This window comes from Sinocyclocheilus anshuiensis, unplaced genomic scaffold (genome assembly GCF_001515605.1).
Source record: "Sinocyclocheilus anshuiensis isolate Anshui unplaced genomic scaffold, SAMN03320099.WGS_v1.1 scaffold4, whole genome shotgun sequence".
NCBI classification, from domain to species: domain Eukaryota; kingdom Metazoa; phylum Chordata; class Actinopteri; order Cypriniformes; family Cyprinidae; genus Sinocyclocheilus; species Sinocyclocheilus anshuiensis.
Window position 1 is genome coordinate 1,833,306 of NW_015554075.1, and position 17,737 is coordinate 1,851,042.

The 17,737-nt window shown below is 37.5% G+C and overlaps 2 pseudogenes; one reads left to right on the top strand and one right to left on the bottom strand.

Annotated features, from left to right (window-relative positions):
• Nucleotides 1–1,352: 1,352 nt before the first annotated feature.
• LOC107668961 (PWWP domain-containing protein MUM1L1-like) lies at nucleotides 1,353–8,376 on the top strand (annotated as a pseudogene).
• Nucleotides 8,377–8,433: 57 nt separating this feature from the next.
• On the bottom strand, nucleotides 8,434–17,411 carry LOC107668927 (polyhomeotic-like protein 3; annotated as a pseudogene).
• Nucleotides 17,412–17,737: the final 326 nt, after the last annotated feature.

Sequence of the window (17,737 nt, forward strand, 5' to 3'; positions counted from 1 at the left end):
TTAATATTTTTTGCCATCATGTAATTTAAAAATGTATGACTTGCTTTATATTTTAAATAATGTTTCAACTGTTTTTGTCCATACAATGAAACTCAATGGGGTCCAAAAAATATTGAATGATAACTGTTAATTTTGTATTTTAAAAAGTCTTAATCCCACCATACTCATCTCATTACTGCATCATGGATTAATTATCACACTCGTTTAGAGCCATGAGGACATGAAAGAAATGTATCCAGGGAAAAACTGGATGTTTTCTAAAACAGTAATGTATAATTATTTCTCAGAGCACTGATAAGGTCCCTAAAATAACATTGCAGATATGCTGACGTAGCTACCACTCACAACCAGAGACACAGCACACAGCCCAGCCTCAGTAGCTGGTTCAACACTGATCCAGATAAACTTCCCTCCCTGTCAGACCAGACAGCAGAAGGTCGCTTTAGTTTGTGTCTTTCTCAGGATGGCCAGGTCCAGTTCAGCCCAGAACACCTGTAACTGGATTATGGCTCACCTGGCACTGTGGTCCATGGTCTCTCTGATCGTCATTGTGGTTTGGGCCACCTGGCCCCCCTTGGCTGGCGTTACACAATGCAGAGCAGCACAACAGGCCTTAATTGAGAAGATGGAGGGAGCCAAAGTGATGAAGGAAAAAGAGCAAGAGGTCTTGAAATCTGCACTCAAGATGAGCTTAGAGAGCCAGACCAAACTGCAAGAAGAGCTGGGGAGTCTTCTAGAGAGCCAGAGGAAAAAGTGCATCTCTAACTGAGAGTCAGCGACTGCAGGTGAGTTTCAGAAAGTGATGCATGTGTGTTGAATCTTTGTACTGAGTTGGTCGAATATGTTGTGTTCACAGTTGTGGAAGGATAATTAAAAAACTGATACAGAGACAAAATAATTAACTGAATTGTTTTTTATTATGATAATCCTGATTTTATTGGAATCAATAAATTTATTGGAAAGAATATAATTAGTTCCCTTGTTTGTCATATACTGTCATATACTGCTCCACACTCCAGTCTGGTATGTGGCGATAATGCACCTTTAAAATTGGTTGTCAGCCACCAATCTAAAGAAGAAGAAGAAGAAGAAAACCCAAAACCCACCAAGATAGGGGATTAAAATAATCATGTCACTGGGACTTTTTGTCATCATAATTTGGTTAAATCGACTCATATAAAAGAATATAGTCTTTTTGATTGTTTTTATTTATTTATTTGTTTTGTTTTAATTTCTAGTTTATTTATTTGTTTTTATTTGTTTTTGTGGTTTATTTTGTCCTACAAGCAAAATCCTGATCCATACTTTATTCCAGTCGGTGGCGGTAATGCACCAGTCAATTAGGTTGCCAACCGCCAATAAACACCAAAAAAGAAGAAGAAGAAGAAGAAACGCGGTTCAACTGATAACGCCCGAACGCTTCGTAAACAGACGAAAATCCAGTGAGTAGGAGCTAAGATACTAATATTTCACATGAGCGACACATTTTATTTTAAAAATTATTTCGTTTTACACTTTTTAAAAAACAGCAGCAACTAAACCTTCTTCTGCAGATTCAGGGTAAGTTACTATAAGACACGCTGCCTGACCGTGTATATACTTACTTTGTGTTGCATTTTGAGCGTATATATCGTTGTATCCGTCATCATACGGATCTTATAAGGTTGATTTTTGCGAATGTTTTTAGCTAAGTTAAAGCACTTGGGTTATGCCAGTTCCAGTATCTCAGCAAACCCAAGTATTTACAGAAACTATCAGCGGCTTTATAAACTGAATTTCTCTGTATGTTCACTGTTAAGTTTAGTATAATCTGTGATGCAGTTGCTGGAACCTTCTTATAGTTTATTTGATATATATGATATAGTCTAATGCATTTAACGTCATGCGTTTTATATCTTTACAGTAAATGCTCTTAGTTGATCAGCTTTATTGTCAGGCTCTTGGTTGCTGTGTGAATTTGTACCCTTGTAAAACGTATGGCAAGTTGCATATGGTTACAAGTTACAATTAAGTAATAGACCTCACTGTGGGTTTCTATGCAGCTCAGCATAATGAGACCAAACTTGGTTGTGCCAATGTTTTGAGACCTCTATGGTTGCAGGAATGAGCTTTTCTCACCGTCGAAGAAATCCGCACAGGACCCGTCGCACCATTTTGGAAGTTCCTTCAGAACTTAACAAACCTGTTTCAGGTGACAAAGCTTCCATCTTGCATAGTAAAGGAACCACAGTTTAGACACGCTTAGAATAGCTGAATTCTGCAGAATCACATGGACGGAAAACAACCAAGAAGGAGAAACCTCAAGCAACAAACCAAAATGCTCTTCCTGACTTGTCAGCTTGTTTACAGAAATCAGCACATCAACTAAATGGACTGGTGTCTTCAAAGTCCCATGAACTTGAGCCGATGGTGCCTAAAAAAATTACCACCCCCAAATGTCGATCAGAGACATCAAAAATGTCTCGTAAGGGAAGAAAAAAGAAAGTAATTCAACCCAGTGAGAAAGAAGTAGCTGCTAGCAAAGCTTGTTCCAACGGACTGGACCATTCTGAACACAATTATTGCCCAGAACAACACTTACGCTCTCAAAAAACAAAAGGGACATGTTATCGGCACTCTAAAAAAACTCAAAACAATCAGACCCCCTCTGATGTTTCTGCAGGCTTCACACATGTACTACATCTCCTGTTCATGACAAGGAGATCTCCTCCTGCCACACTAACGGTGATTGTAGCTTTATACCACGCACCCCGAAACGGGGCAGGCCCCGGACCAGGCATCTCTTCAGCTCCACACCGACCTCAGACTTCCAACCCCATCTCCAAAAAGAGCTAAGAATAGTTGCACACAACATAGTCATCAGAATGCCAAAGAGTCCAGTCGAGTAAAGGTTTGTGTGACAATCATTATTGCATTATCGCTTGCTAACTGTTGTATGAAATTTGTGGCTTAACTATTTTTCATGTGGTATTCCTGTTAGACGCCTCCTACAGACGTTACACCATCTAGACCTCAGAGGCTCGTGGCAGTAGGGAGGCCAAGAGGTCGCAAGAAAAAGAACGTGGAGGAACAGCTAATTGTCTCTCCATCAGTAAAACAATGCAGGAAGAGTGCTACATCTGATCTAGAATCTCCTCCGGAAGAGCCAGCTGTTGAGACGCCGCCTCCAAATGAAGCTCACATTAAAACCCAGATGCAAGAGCCACAGGATTCAGGTACATGGCATTTTTTTGTCTTTATAAAAATGAAAATAATATAGTCTGGCATGTGCCTGGTATTTACACTTGATACATTTTATCACTTTTTTAAAAAAATTAAATTTTTATTTTTTTTCTGTATATTTTCTGTATGTCCTGTTTCATTTTATTTTTTCGGAGCAAAAAAAAAAAAAATTAACCATGATTTACAGAAGACACCCTGTAATAAATAATAACAAGTAAAAAAAAATAAAAAATGTAAATTTTGTATCACTTTTTCTTTTATATGTTATAATAAGTACAGGTCAGAATAAGTATGTTGTCATTTTTACATAAATATATCTGTTATGCTGAATAATTTCACACATATTTTGTTTTCCCACAAGTTTATTGAAGCATTAAAGTAGACATTTTACTTACATTTAATAAGCTTTGTATGTATGTAAAATCAGTTATGAATTTAATTTGATGCGGACACCAAAACTATTTCAGTCTATTAGTAGTAATTGAGTGAAATATTTATTTAAATATCCAAAAAATTAATGATTATTCAGTTACATAAATTGTATTAATCTAATAAAACAATTAAACATTCAATTACAAAAAAAAAACAAATTTATATGCAATGTTACAAATTCAACGTCATGACAAAAAGTTATTGTGTCTTTATCATAACTATGCATAAATAAGGTAAGTTAATGTTAATAATTGTAAATGGAGCCTCAAATATATGATGTTGTTGTCTTTTGAAATCAGTCACTATAATGTTATGTACCCATCAGATCAAAACATGTCCTCTGACCTCTCCATTGAGCCGAATCTGCAAGAGAAGCCTCATCCTCTTAACAACTCTCTCTTCATGGAGGAGGAAGAGGACCTAGACGACGATGATGAGGAGCTGCCCAGCTTTTTGTAACAGGACAATAAAAGTGAGTGAGCAATAAAAAGAAGAAAAAAGTGTGTATATGTATCCAATATGTGCTTTGATATATTTGGTTTCCAGAGCCTTTGTCAATCTCAAAGGGACTTTGTGTGTGGTGCAAACTGAGGAAATATCCCTACTGGCCTGCAGTGGTAAGTTAAGCTCACTGTGCACACTATGGATTTTGTGCAGTTTGTAACTTTTGATTTTTAGACTGTAGTTGATGACAAGTTGTTCATCCATGCCACAGGTTAAAAGTGTGAATCGCAAGAACAAAAAAGCCAGCATTGTATTTATTGATTGTTACCTAATCGACCAGAAGAGAATTAGAAAAGGGTAAGAATTTATCAGTATTTTAATATCACTTATTTTTATTGTGTATATGTGTGTATTTATAGTAAATCACATAATAAATTTGACATCTTAACAACCCTTTTTTTATCCGTAGGTTTTCTGTTTCCCTGCGAACCTTAAAACCTTTTGATTGTGAAGAATGTGAACATTTGGTGGTAAAGTGACATCTCTTTGACTTCTTACCACATTATTTTGCTTTTTCAGTGTGCATGCTCCCTGTTTTCATTTTTTTGCCTTTAGTCAACATTTGCTATACTGAGTGAGCATACTTCAAGACAATTTTTAAAGAAATGGTGTATTTGTTTTATGTATCCATTTTAGGACATTGCAAAAGAGAAGTATGGCAATGCTATTACCTGGTCTCTGGAACTGATATCAGACTATAGGATCCGCATTGGTATTTATCTATCAGTGTTTGTTTTTTTTCTTTTAGAACATTTAAAGGGGTCATATGATGCGATTTCAAGTTTTACTTTCTCTTTGGAGTGTTACAAGCTGATTGTGCATAGATAAGATCCCTGAAGTTGCAAAGACTAAAGTCTCAAAACCAAAGAGATATTCTTTATCAAAGTTAAGACTCTGCCACGTCCCCCTAAAACGGCTGGTTCTAACACGCCCCCACATATCTACCTCACTATGTGGAAATATTAGCATAATGCCACCCAAATGTTCACGCAAAGAAAGAAGGCGTGGTTTTCAGTAACCGCAGTTAGTGTTGAAGCAGCCATGTCAGGGAGACGCATCGATTTGCGCATCGTGTGTGTGTGTGTGTGTGTGTGAGAGGGAGACACAGTGGAGTCAGCTGTCTTAACCGTGGCTTGTGTACTGCAAACACATACCAGCTTCATCACTGTGTCTGTCACGTGACTCTGTTCCCCTTTCGGGCTTGAACTGATGGTAAAACTAATGACATTATTTACTGTCTTTACATTTATTTTGAAAGATGAAGCTCGTGATTATGGTAAGGGGCGTTACATTTCCGACGAGTGCTTGCGGTGTTCGGCCAATCACAATGCACTGGGTCAGCTGGCCAATCAGAGCAGACTGCGCTTGTCGGAAGGAGGGACTTTGTTGAAAACGAAGCGTTTGAGAGAGGCGGGGCATAGAGGACCTACAATAATGTACAGTATTTGAAAAATAATGTGTTTTTTGAACATTAAAGCATGTCAACATATTCTGATACACCAAATAATGATCTTTAAAAAAGCATCATATGACCCCTTTAAACATTTTAGTAAATTAGAAATAATAGTCACCTTTTCAAACAGCAATTTATTTACAAAAACTGTTGTCTGAAAAGCTGAAATTCAGATGTTTTCTGGCAGGATGTGGATCCTTCTCTGGCTCCTTCATCGAATACTGTGCTGCTGACATCAGTAGGTTTCCTTTCATTATAGATTTTCATACACATCTGACATGTTTTTAATAGCATGTTAGGGGTGCTAATTAATTACTTGTTAAAATGTAAGATTTAAGGCACTTTACTGTCTAAATCTGCACAAGTAAAAAATATAAAAACTATAACATATTATAGGTGGTTAATATATTAATCAATAAAATAGTAATAATAATAATTAATTTAAGTTCCTGTGAGTAACAGTAATAAATTAATGTTAAAAATTTTTTAAAACATTTCCAATACTTACATTTTTAAGATTAAATAGTGCATGCAGATATTTGTAGTACTCCATGATTTATGGTACTTTAACAATGAGTTAATTGAATGTTAATTTTAATGATAGCCGACTGAAAATTTACAATCAATCAATGTCCCTACTCAACGTAAACCAGTTTATAATCTCATTATGAATCAAGTAAATCTCATTCACCAGTGCTGGTTTAACAGAAATGGTCCCTTGATCCGATGATCCCAGGTTGTCCAGTGTGGAGGAAGTACTCCGAGGGGAAATCTGTGCTTACCTTCCCCAGTCAGGAGATTCTGGGCGAGCAGTGTGACAGCTCTGATAATAACGCGGAGGACATCGTCGTGGAAGAGCAAGATGAGCTACACTCCAAGAAAGTGCTGCCCGACCGATCCGAAGCTGCACGCAACCGCGCCAACAAGCAGTTGGTTGACTTCATCATCAGACGAAAAGTCGAAAACCGCTTATTGGTACAAATTCGACTGATATACTCATACATGTATTTAGAATTCCAATATTTTTCAAATTTGATACATGTTCATTCCATTAAGACAGACAGCTAACTCTTCTGTCTGGTGCTCACAGGCAGTCATTAGCGGTCGTGAGTCCTCTAAATGGATGCAAGCCCTCCAGAAGCCTTCTTGCCGAGTGGTTGGTGTCTACCTGGAAGATGAGGAGCAGGTTGATGAGGTTTACCACTAGCTGAACAAAGTCTGTGGTAGTGCTCCTCAAATAAACACCTGTCTAGAAAACATCCAGGCCGACCGGATCCGCCTTATTCTTGATGTGCTTCTGCCTGAGGTAATCGCCTTCATTTACACTACCATTTGGACTTGATAAGGTTTAATGTTTTTGAAAAATGTCTCTTATGCTCACGAAGGCTGCAGTCATTTGATCAAAAGTGCAGTAGAAACAGTAATACTGTGAAATATTATTACAGTGTAAAATAACTGTACTATTTTCTGTATTTTAAAATGTAATGTATTCCTGTGATGGCAAATCTGAATTTTCAACATCATTACTCGTCTTCAGTGTCACATGATCTTTCAGAAACCATTCAAATATGCTGATTCAGTGCCCAGTGAACTATTATTATCACTGCTGAAAATAGATATGCTGCTTAATTTTTTGTGGAAACCATGATATTTTTTGATCAATAGAAAGTTCAAATAACACCAACTATTTGAAATAAAAATCCTTTGTAATAGACTTTACTGTCACTTCTGATCAATTTAATGCATCCTTGCTAAATAAAAGTAGAAATATTATTATTATTATTATTTTTAAATCCTACAGACTCCAAACTTTTGTGTCTAATAATTCCAAACAACCACTTGTTTCAGTGACAGTTTTGCTTTTTAGGCCATAATCTATGCCATCGCTGGAGTCCACAAGCTTTCCCTGGAGAAGGCAGAGGAGAAATATCACAGAGCTTTAGTAACAGGTAGAGTACTTGTGAACTCGCTTGCCCTGAAAAAATGAATCTTGCATCTGTGTAACTTACAGCTGTTTTTATTTCATTGTGATTTAGAGAAAGACAGGAGTTTGACATGATGATTGAACAGCAGATGAAGCTCAAGGAAATCACCCGGCATCATAGGCAGTGACGGCCCCTCTATTTAAAAAAATAAATGAACTTTTATGAATTCTGTTCATATTTTGATGAATAGGAACGTTTTCTTCAATATATTTTCTTTCTAATCATAGTATATTAGAAAATTAATTGAATGATGGTTGAATTGAATGAGTGTTCATGGCAAAAAAGATTTTGCTGTTGATTGTAAATTAGTCTGATATTAAATGTTTATCAAATCTCAGACTTTTATGAGCTGAATGGTATATCTATGATGCTAAAGTCAGCAAAATATGGTGCTTTTAATGTGTGCAGGGTATAATAAGTAAATGCCTTGTGCTAATACATAAATACATAATTTAAAAATAATGTAATATTCCTCAGATTAATTAAAACTCATGTGGTTGCTACTTGTTTTGAAAATGTGTCCTTGGGTGTTTGTAACTGTAACTGGACCCTGTCAAGCTGCATTTACAATCCACACGGCTGATGTCTCTAAAAAGTGTTGCCGTTTTTAGCCACCTCACATTTCACAGTAATTTTCTGTGCGTAGCTTTTTCTACACCGATATACGAAAAGATGCCAAAGTTGTTGCATTTTACTGCAACTGAATTATGGTCTAATGTACATAAAAATTGTATTCAGGACTTTGCAATTGATGTTTATCAATAAATCTTTATTTTTCAACACATTATATACTCTATTTTTGTAAAGATTTACGTCATTTGAAAAGCGTTTCTTTATATTTAAACAGTGTTGTGTACATTTTTTATTTATTTTTTAATACTTCGTACATTGTGTGCCAACTTCCACAAACTGGCTGCTCAGCTACATCTCTCATTCTTCATAATCTGCCTTTCCAGTTGGTCTGTTTACTATAAATGTAATATAGAAGATCAGAACTTAGTTTTAGATATTATAAAACTTGTCACTGAATGGAATGAAATCCAAGATAAGTCCACCATGAAACTGAGGTATATGAAGAAGGTCCCCACGAGTGTACAGTATTTGTAGAATGGCCACACGCTGAAATCATGGCACTTTAGAGGAACCTGACTCGAATACTGTGTGACCCACATACTGACAGTGGAAAGACATCTAATGTTCTTTGAGAGCACTGATCTGTGCACAGATTTTGAGCGCAGGGCCCAGTTTAATGTTCATAGCGCTCATGAGATGGTCCTCCTTAAGCAGCAACAAAGCCTGTCCGTCAATCTCCTGTGACCGGAAATCTGCAGCAATATCATGGCACCCTTAGAGCAAGTGGAGGAGATGCAAAGATTAGCATATGATTCTAAAGATCATATAGAAATCTATTTATTAGCAATTTATTCCTGTGGTCCAAAGCTGAATTTAGCTGTGCAGCTACCTGGTAAAGAGCTGATGAAGGAGCACACTTGCTCCACACTCCATTGTGAGGGACTTGAGTCAAGAAGACAGTCAGAGCCACTGCTACTCTCCACTCTGCTCTGTTCTCTTTCTCTGTCTTGCTCCTTCTCTCTTTCGGCCTGCAAGCGCAGTCTTGTCGTCATCGGGCCTGGTGGATCTTCCTCCTCTTCTCTCTCTATCCAAATCGAATTGGAGGCCCTCTGGTTGTCATTGGTACGATGGGAGTCTTGCAGCTGCTAAGGAAATAAAGTGGTACAGTAGGTCACTCTCACTTATTAATTATGCTATTGCATTGGATTGTATATTTTGGTTAAATGGTTATTTGGTTATTTCACTGACCTGCCTGAGGAAGTGTTCCCTGGACCCGCCGTTTATGCGACTAGGTGGTCTCCCCCGCTTGCCCATGGGCCTGTGGGGCCAGCGGCTAACTTTTTCTGACCTGAACAGGTTAAGGCGCTTTCTACAGCTTACATTGAATCTGTAAGGTGTGAGAGATGAACAAGGCTGTGTGTGCTGCAGTATACAGTTTTATGAACACAAACTTGCTAAATTCTGTTTAGGTAAAACTAAGTTTACATCAAATTGGATTGGCAAAAAGGCAAATATCTTAAATGTGTTTTCCTCATTATATGCATACATTCTTACAGAAATGAGAGTATATGAACTTCTGTTCAACAGTTTGGGGTTAGTAAGACAATTCATTTGTTTTTATTCAGCAAGTATGCATTTAATTGGTCAACAGTGACAGTAAAGACTTTTAAACTGTTACAAAAAATCTATTTCAAATAAATGCTGTTCTTTTGAACTTCCTATTTATCAAAGTATCCTTAAAAGAAATGCATCATGGTTTTCACAAAAGAATATTAGGCAGCACAACTGTTTTAAACAAGTTCAATACTGAGGTTTAGAACAATCATTGAACCTAAAGTATGAGCAATAATAATCCTAAAAGTAATTATAATAATTCCACTGACACTACAAACTTCAAAAAGAGTGATTAACATTACCCATAGTGCTCTTTACCTTCTGACGCATGTCATGGAGCAGAAGCGTTTGGACCTGAGGAAGGTATGAGCGAAGCCTCTCATCCCACAGAACTCACATTCGAGTACGTCAGGCACGTTTTCAACTGTCTGTTCTGAAAAAAAAAGAAGAAATTCTGCAAGAAATGCTCATATTGACTCAATGTGTTACTAAGAAATGTGCTAATGAGCCCACCATCCTCAGCGGGTGGGTTATCAAGGTCGGAATCGGTGGAGTTCTCCAGATGGTCTGCATCCATCAGGCAGTCATCCTGGGCTGATTCTCCGTTCTCGCTATCTTCTGGTAGTGTGGCCTGCAGGCTCATCTCTAAGGAAGTACGTCTCACCTGATATAAAAGGACCAGCACATCAACAGTGGACTTACCAGACATATTTTTTTAGATGCTTTTTGTGGTTTCGACTTCTGAAAGTATGGAGCACTTTGTAACGGGGACTTTAATAACTGGTTGATCTGAAAGTTTGGCCCCAGACCCTCACCGGGCCGTCTTACTCTATGCTCTCAGGGAGTGAGGGATCTTTGAGCTTCACGGTAACACTAGAGAACCATGGGCTTCATTAGGGCCTCATGGCAGCTGTGAGTTGCTACGTTGTCAACCAGTGGACATACCGGGAACGGCTCCAGGCCCTCTCGGATGACGAAGCCCTCAATGAGGTGTGTGAGGATGTGAGGTCTAACGATGGCCTGTGAGGGCCGACCCTCAGGGTTCCCTGGAAGGCTGGCTGGGGGAAGCCTGCTGGTGCTTCTTACCGCAGAGGAGAGGAGGGGAAGGGGGGGACTGTTGGCATATGTGGGGTCCTCCGGTGACCGGATCCCAGATCTGCTCGATGGTTCGCTCGGTTGGTCCAGATCAGCTATGGTTAGAGTAGAAGTCAGGTTAGAGTTCTGCAGGCCACTTTACTAGTCTTTAATATACAGTGTATATGTAAGATACCTGTACAGTTTCCTGGTTGTGCTGTGACATCACCAGAGCTTCCGTGGGGCTCGTGTAGTGGGGACAGTGATGGCGGGGTGGGCGTTCTGTTCTGAGGACGCACACGTTCTACATCCTTCACCAAATCCATGCTTCCACTCCCCTTCAACAGCGGTGTTGCCTGCCAAATTTCATAATAAGCGTAATGATTCAAATAGTATATTTAAATGAATAGTTCACCCAAAATATATTGTCATCATTTACTTATCCTCAGTGTTTTCCCAAAAACCTATATGATTTTCTTTCTTCTATGGGACACAATAGAATACAGTGTTAAGGTCTTTGCACACTGAGTCTGAAATTGTCGTCCAAAAATTCGGTGTGCAAATACCTTAAATCTAATCAGCTATTTTTTTTTTGTCAGTGATAGCGAAGACAGGTGGATCATGATGATAATTAAATAAAGAATTCAAAAAGTTTTCACATGTTGTTTTTGTTAAAGGTTAATATGTTTAAACTGATTTAGAAACATTTTCATCAACTACAGTCAGATGGCATTTTAAGAGTAAAATGTACTAAAATTAATGAAAACTACATGAAAAAAGGATATTTTCATCAGAAGTCAAAAGTTATGACTAAAAATCCTGTCTAAATAAAATGAATGTGACATGATGAAATATTGATTATTTTGAAAGGACATTTAAAAGACAAAGACAAAAACTATGACTATTTACACAATTTTAACGGTGTAAAAACTCTTACTGGTTCTGAAGAATAAGAAGTTGCTCTTTTTCATTCAACTATTCACAACCATTTAAAAGTTTGGGGTTGGTAACATTTTAAATGTTTTTGAAAGAAGTCTCTTCTGCTCACCAAGGCATTTATTTAATTGTAATAATTATACAAATATTATTACAATTTAAAGTAACTATCCTATCCAAGTGTATTTTAAAATGTAATTTATTTCTGTGATAGCAAAGCTGAATTTTCAGCAGCCATTACTCCAGTCTTCAGTGTCACATGATCCTTCAGAAATCATTCTAATATGCTGATTTGGTGCTCAAGCAACATTATCATCAATGCTGAAGACAGTTTCAAGATTTTTTCATCAATAGAAAGTTGTATTTTTTGTTTTAAAACATTTATTTGAAACAGAAGTCTTTTGTAACAATGTAAACATCTCTACTGTCACTTTTGATCAATATAATGCATCCTTGTTAAATAAAAGTATTAATTTCTTTAAAAAACGAATTCTTACGGATCCTACATTTATTTATGTACGCTAGTGTAGCTTCAAAGAAAACCCAAAAAAGCACAATAAACATCATAAATGTAATCTATACATGTCATATAGTATATTCTGAGTCTTCTGTAATCATATGATAGCTTTGTATGAGGAAAAGACTGAAATTTGTTGGTCACTAAAAAAACTTTTGATTTCATTCATTCATGCCTGTCCACTATCAAGTGACTGGTCACGTTCAAATGTTCTTTTATGGAAAAGAGCAGTCTGGACACTCCTTACATAAAAATATCCCCTTTCCCTTCCACTGTAAAATAAAATAAGGTTTCAAACAAAATGATTGTGAGTAAATGATGACAGAATTGAATAGCTTTGAATAAGACTAACCGAGGGAGCTTCTGTTTTTGTGGCAGGTTGCACCTTTAGGTCCACTGCCACTGTCTGTGGTGGCGGCAGATTCTGAAAAGGGAACTGAACCACTGCTTCAGCGACTGGGAGCTCCTCTTCAGACACCAGCATGTGGTCAGACTGGACAGCTACAGTCTGGACTGAGCGGAGAGACAGTCTCTGTGGCTGGACCAGCCTGGGCAGAGCCATGGTGAGAGGAGGGGGGCTGGACAGAGGTGAATACTGGGAGACCGGCTCTAGCACTGGGCCCAGATGAAGCGGTGGAGGGTCAGGGAGCACTGCAGGGGGAGCTGTGGACGTAGACACCACTGCTGACTGATTGGCCGACTGATTTGAAGAGGAGGGCACTGAGAGGAACTCAGTGTGCTAGGACCAAATGCAGTCAAGTATAATTCAAGTTAGTTGACTTGTTCAGTATTTGGCCATATCATCAGCTATATTGGATTTTTCGGTTACACTTTACTTGAAGGGGTGTGCATAAGACTGACATGACACCTTCATAATCATGACAAGACACGTCATGACCACTAGGGGTCCATGGACCCCTGGTTGAGAAACACTGCCCTAGTGGATCCTGGTTGAGAACCACTGTGTTATGATATGTAGCTTAACCAACATGAAATTATTTTAGTTGTTTTGCAATTAAAATAATTCTGCTTTCTCCAGTATTTACTACATTTACATTATTCTGCATTAACAACAGTGAAAGTAATGGAGATGGAAATGTGATCTTGTGACTTACAAGGAGGAATGAGTGGTTGGGCTGATGGTGGCTGAGTAACATCGGTCAACAGTGACTCACTTCTAGAAGCTTCTGCCAGGTTCTGGGACAGCTGTGTGGACTTCAGTGGGCAAATGGACATCTTGGGCAGGGGGCACACCAGCGTCTGACCTTGAAGAGAAGGCTTGATCTGGACGTTCTGGGGAGCAGCAAGAGCTCCAGGAAGATGTGTGCGGAGAGCCAAATTCTGAACCTTGCAGAGGACAAAACATGCTCAATGAATGTGGAGCATCACTGTTCATTTTATTGCAATATATTGGGTCATTTCTTGTAGGGGTACCCCAGATTGCATACTTATGAACTATTCTATGACGGTTAATGGTATAAATAGCACGAGTAGCGAGTTCACACTGAAAATTCCAAAAAAAGTGCACTGTAATACATGGAAGATGCACTTACATAACCGGGGAAAAAAAACTGTTGGAAAAAATGTTGGGACACTTCATGCACAAAACTGTTGCAGTTTTAATTATATAGCCAAGGGGGAGGGGCTATCAGACTCTGATTATTAATAACAAAATAACCTTATAAAATTCATACACTACATGGTTGAGTACATAGTGCATAAGTATATAATTCATAAGTGCATAGTGCATCATTTGGTGTGTCCATGACTTAGTACTGATATTATCACACAATGATGAAGATTGTCATAAATGTATTTGATAGGTTTAACTCTGTTTAGTTAAATGTTGTTAAATTATTATTGCAAAAAAAACAATGTTTAATGCTTATACAAATATATAAATGACGATTAAATTAATTCATTTTATATTCCAACAACAATCAATATAAAATAACTCTATAGTGGGGAAAATATAGTTTTACCTTTATTCATTATACATCAGTAACCTTAATCAAATAAACAAATACATTATTTATTATACCATATATTTTATATATTATATTATTATTTATTACATAATTAAATGCATATATAAATCTGACACAAATGGCACCATTAACCCATAAACTGACTAATAAACATTGTCTTACCTGTGATGATGCTGTTTGAGAGGACACTGAACTCACGACAGTCAGATCAGGTTGAACAGCAGCTACAGTGGCAGCAGGAGTAAGAATCAGCTACAGGTTAAGAGACAGTGACACGACAACAGAAGAAAGAACACAAAACAGAATCAGGTCAAGTCAGTGGAGACTTCAGAACACCAATGAGCTCTGATGCTCTTAGTAAATATCTGCTTACCATCTGAGTGCGCAGATACATTTGGGCCTGGCTACCTGTGGGAGAGCTGTTTCCTAGAAGCATGGCCTGCTGGGATATGGCTCCCGCTGTGCTATTGGAGCTAGTGACCTGGATGCGACCTATTGGCTGAGTTACAGGAGAGGTTGGCATGGTGATCTAGAGGGTGAGAGGGGTTTTCCTATGTAATTCATCTTTGATCAAAATCTTAAAGGGCTAGTTCAACAAAAAATGAAAATTCTGTCATCATCTACTCGAGTCAATCTAAACATGAGTTTCTTTCTTCTTTTGAGCACAAAAAAGATATTTTGATGGTAGTCTTCATTGACTCCCGTGCTATGGAAAAAAATACTGTGGAAGTCAATGGCTACCGTCAACTGTTTGGTTACCAACATTTTTCAAAATATCTTTTTTTTTATTAAACAGAAGAAAGAAACTCATACATGTTTGGAACAACATGAGGGCGAGAAAATGATGACAGAGTTTACTATCCCTTTAAATGTTTGGATAAAGCCTGAACTTATTTGCTATTTTACAAAGAACAGATTTATTTTACATTTATAAGCAAAGGACTTTTCGCAAATAAAATTACAGTACACTATTTATGGGGCTCTTTTTTTAAAATTCATACACTACATGGTTGAGTACATAGTGCATAAGTATATAATTCATAAGTGCATAGTGCATCATTTGGTGTGTCCATGACTTAGTACTGATATTATCACACAATGATGAAGATTGTCATAAATGTATTTGATAGGTTTAACTCTGTTTAGTTAAATGTTGTTAAATTATTATTGCAAAAAAAACAATGTTTAATGCTTATACAAATATATAAATGACGATTAAATTAATTCATTTTATATTCCAACAACAATCAATATAAAATAACTCTATAGTGGGGAAAATATAGTTTTACCTTTATTCATTATACATCAGTAACCTTAATCAAATAAACAAATACATTATTTATTATACCATATATTTTATATATTATATTATTATTTATTACATAATTAAATGCATATATAAATCTGACACAAATGGCACCATTAACCCATAAACTGACTAATAAACATTGTCTTACCTGTGATGATGCTGTTTGAGAGGACACTGAACTCACGACAGTCAGATCAGGTTGAACAGCAGCTACAGTGGCAGCAGGAGTAAGAATCAGCTACAGGTTAAGAGACAGTGACACGACAACAGAAGAAAGAACACAAAACAGAATCAGGTCAAGTCAGTGGAGACTTCAGAACACCAATGAGCTCTGATGCTCTTAGTAAATATCTGCTTACCATCTGAGTGCGCAGATACATTTGGGCCTGGCTACCTGTGGGAGAGCTGTTTCCTAGAAGCATGGCCTGCTGGGATATGGCTCCCGCTGTGCTATTGGAGCTAGTGACCTGGATGCGACCTATTGGCTGAGTTACAGGAGAGGTTGGCATGGTGATCTAGAGGGTGAGAGGGGTTTTCCTATGTAATTCATCTTTGATCAAAATCTTAAAGGGCTAGTTCAACAAAAAATGAAAATTCTGTCATCATCTACTCGAGTCAATCTAAACATGAGTTTCTTTCTTCTTTTGAGCACAAAAAAGATATTTTGATGGTAGTCTTCATTGACTCCCGTGCTATGGAAAAAAATACTGTGGAAGTCAATGGCTACCGTCAACTGTTTGGTTACCAACATTTTTCAAAATATCTTTTTTTTTATTAAACAGAAGAAAGAAACTCATACATGTTTGGAACAACATGAGGGCGAGAAAATGATGACAGAGTTTACTATCCCTTTAAATGTTTGGATAAAGCCTGAACTTATTTGCTATTTTACAAAGAACAGATTTATTTTACATTTATAAGCAAAGGACTTTTCGCAAATAAAATTACAGTACACTATTTATGGGGCTCTTTTTTTCCAACATAATGTCCAAATGAAAGCATGTGGTGCATCTACGTGAAACAAAAGTAGGTTTGTGACAAAAGTGTATAAAAAATGAAAGCACTCACTGATGTTTGAGACACACTAGCCAGCTGAGTTACATTCCCACTGGATGATGGAGGGGAGGAGGTGGGCTGCCTGCCATTAGTTTGTGCGGCCTGATAAGAAGTAGCATTATATTATTATATTGTATTGCACATATTTTCATATATATCCTCATACCTGCTCTGTAGTGGTCAGGATTTGTGTAGCCGTGAGGTTTTGTTGATGCTGCTGTTGTAGTGCAGCTGTTTGCAGCAGGATATGTTGTTGTTGGGCAGCATACATCTGTTGCAGGTACTGAGCTGTCATGCTCTGTGGTCTGTGTAACATCTGCTGGATTACCTAGCAAAACACCACATCATAGGCTTCACACGCCACTGGAAGGAATCAACTTTTTGCCCATTTTATTTACTCAAAACCACAACAAAACATGGCATCTGAATATTAGATTAGCCTCAAAGCAATGTTCAGAATTTGTCTACTTTAATAGGCTGTTGCTATTCTTTCTCAGTGTTAAATAAAACAGGATACATTAGCATTGTGTAATACCATTTGTTTAATGTTATACCGTTGATACCGGTGGGGAATTACCTGGACTGCCTGTCTGTCTGAAGTGATGTTTCCCCGAGGAATGGCGTTTGGCTGGGTGCCTGTGGGAGTGTTGGATCTGGGTGCACTGCTGCTGGAAGCTGTTGTCACACAGCCGTCACCCTCCATCTCTTCCTGACTCTGTTTATCTGCGTCGCCAATCAGAGGGGTTTGTTAGCCACGATTAGCCACTGTAATTTTGGAGAAATATTTTAAAAATACAGAAAATATTTAAACAAATTGAGAGAATATGCTATATTCTGTAATCCACTTGTGTTCAACTGCATGGTTTGCTGGTTATTGGTACTTAATTAGAATTAACTCAATTAGAATTTTTTTAATTACAACATATTTATTGGCATATTTGAGAACAATGAAACAATTTATCCTAAGTCACTTTTTAGTTTATTACTAAAGGTAAATGTTTGCAATTACGTTGCAGATTTGAGTTCAGACAGTTTCAGTTACCCCCCCCCCAAAAAAAAAAAAAAAAATTTACT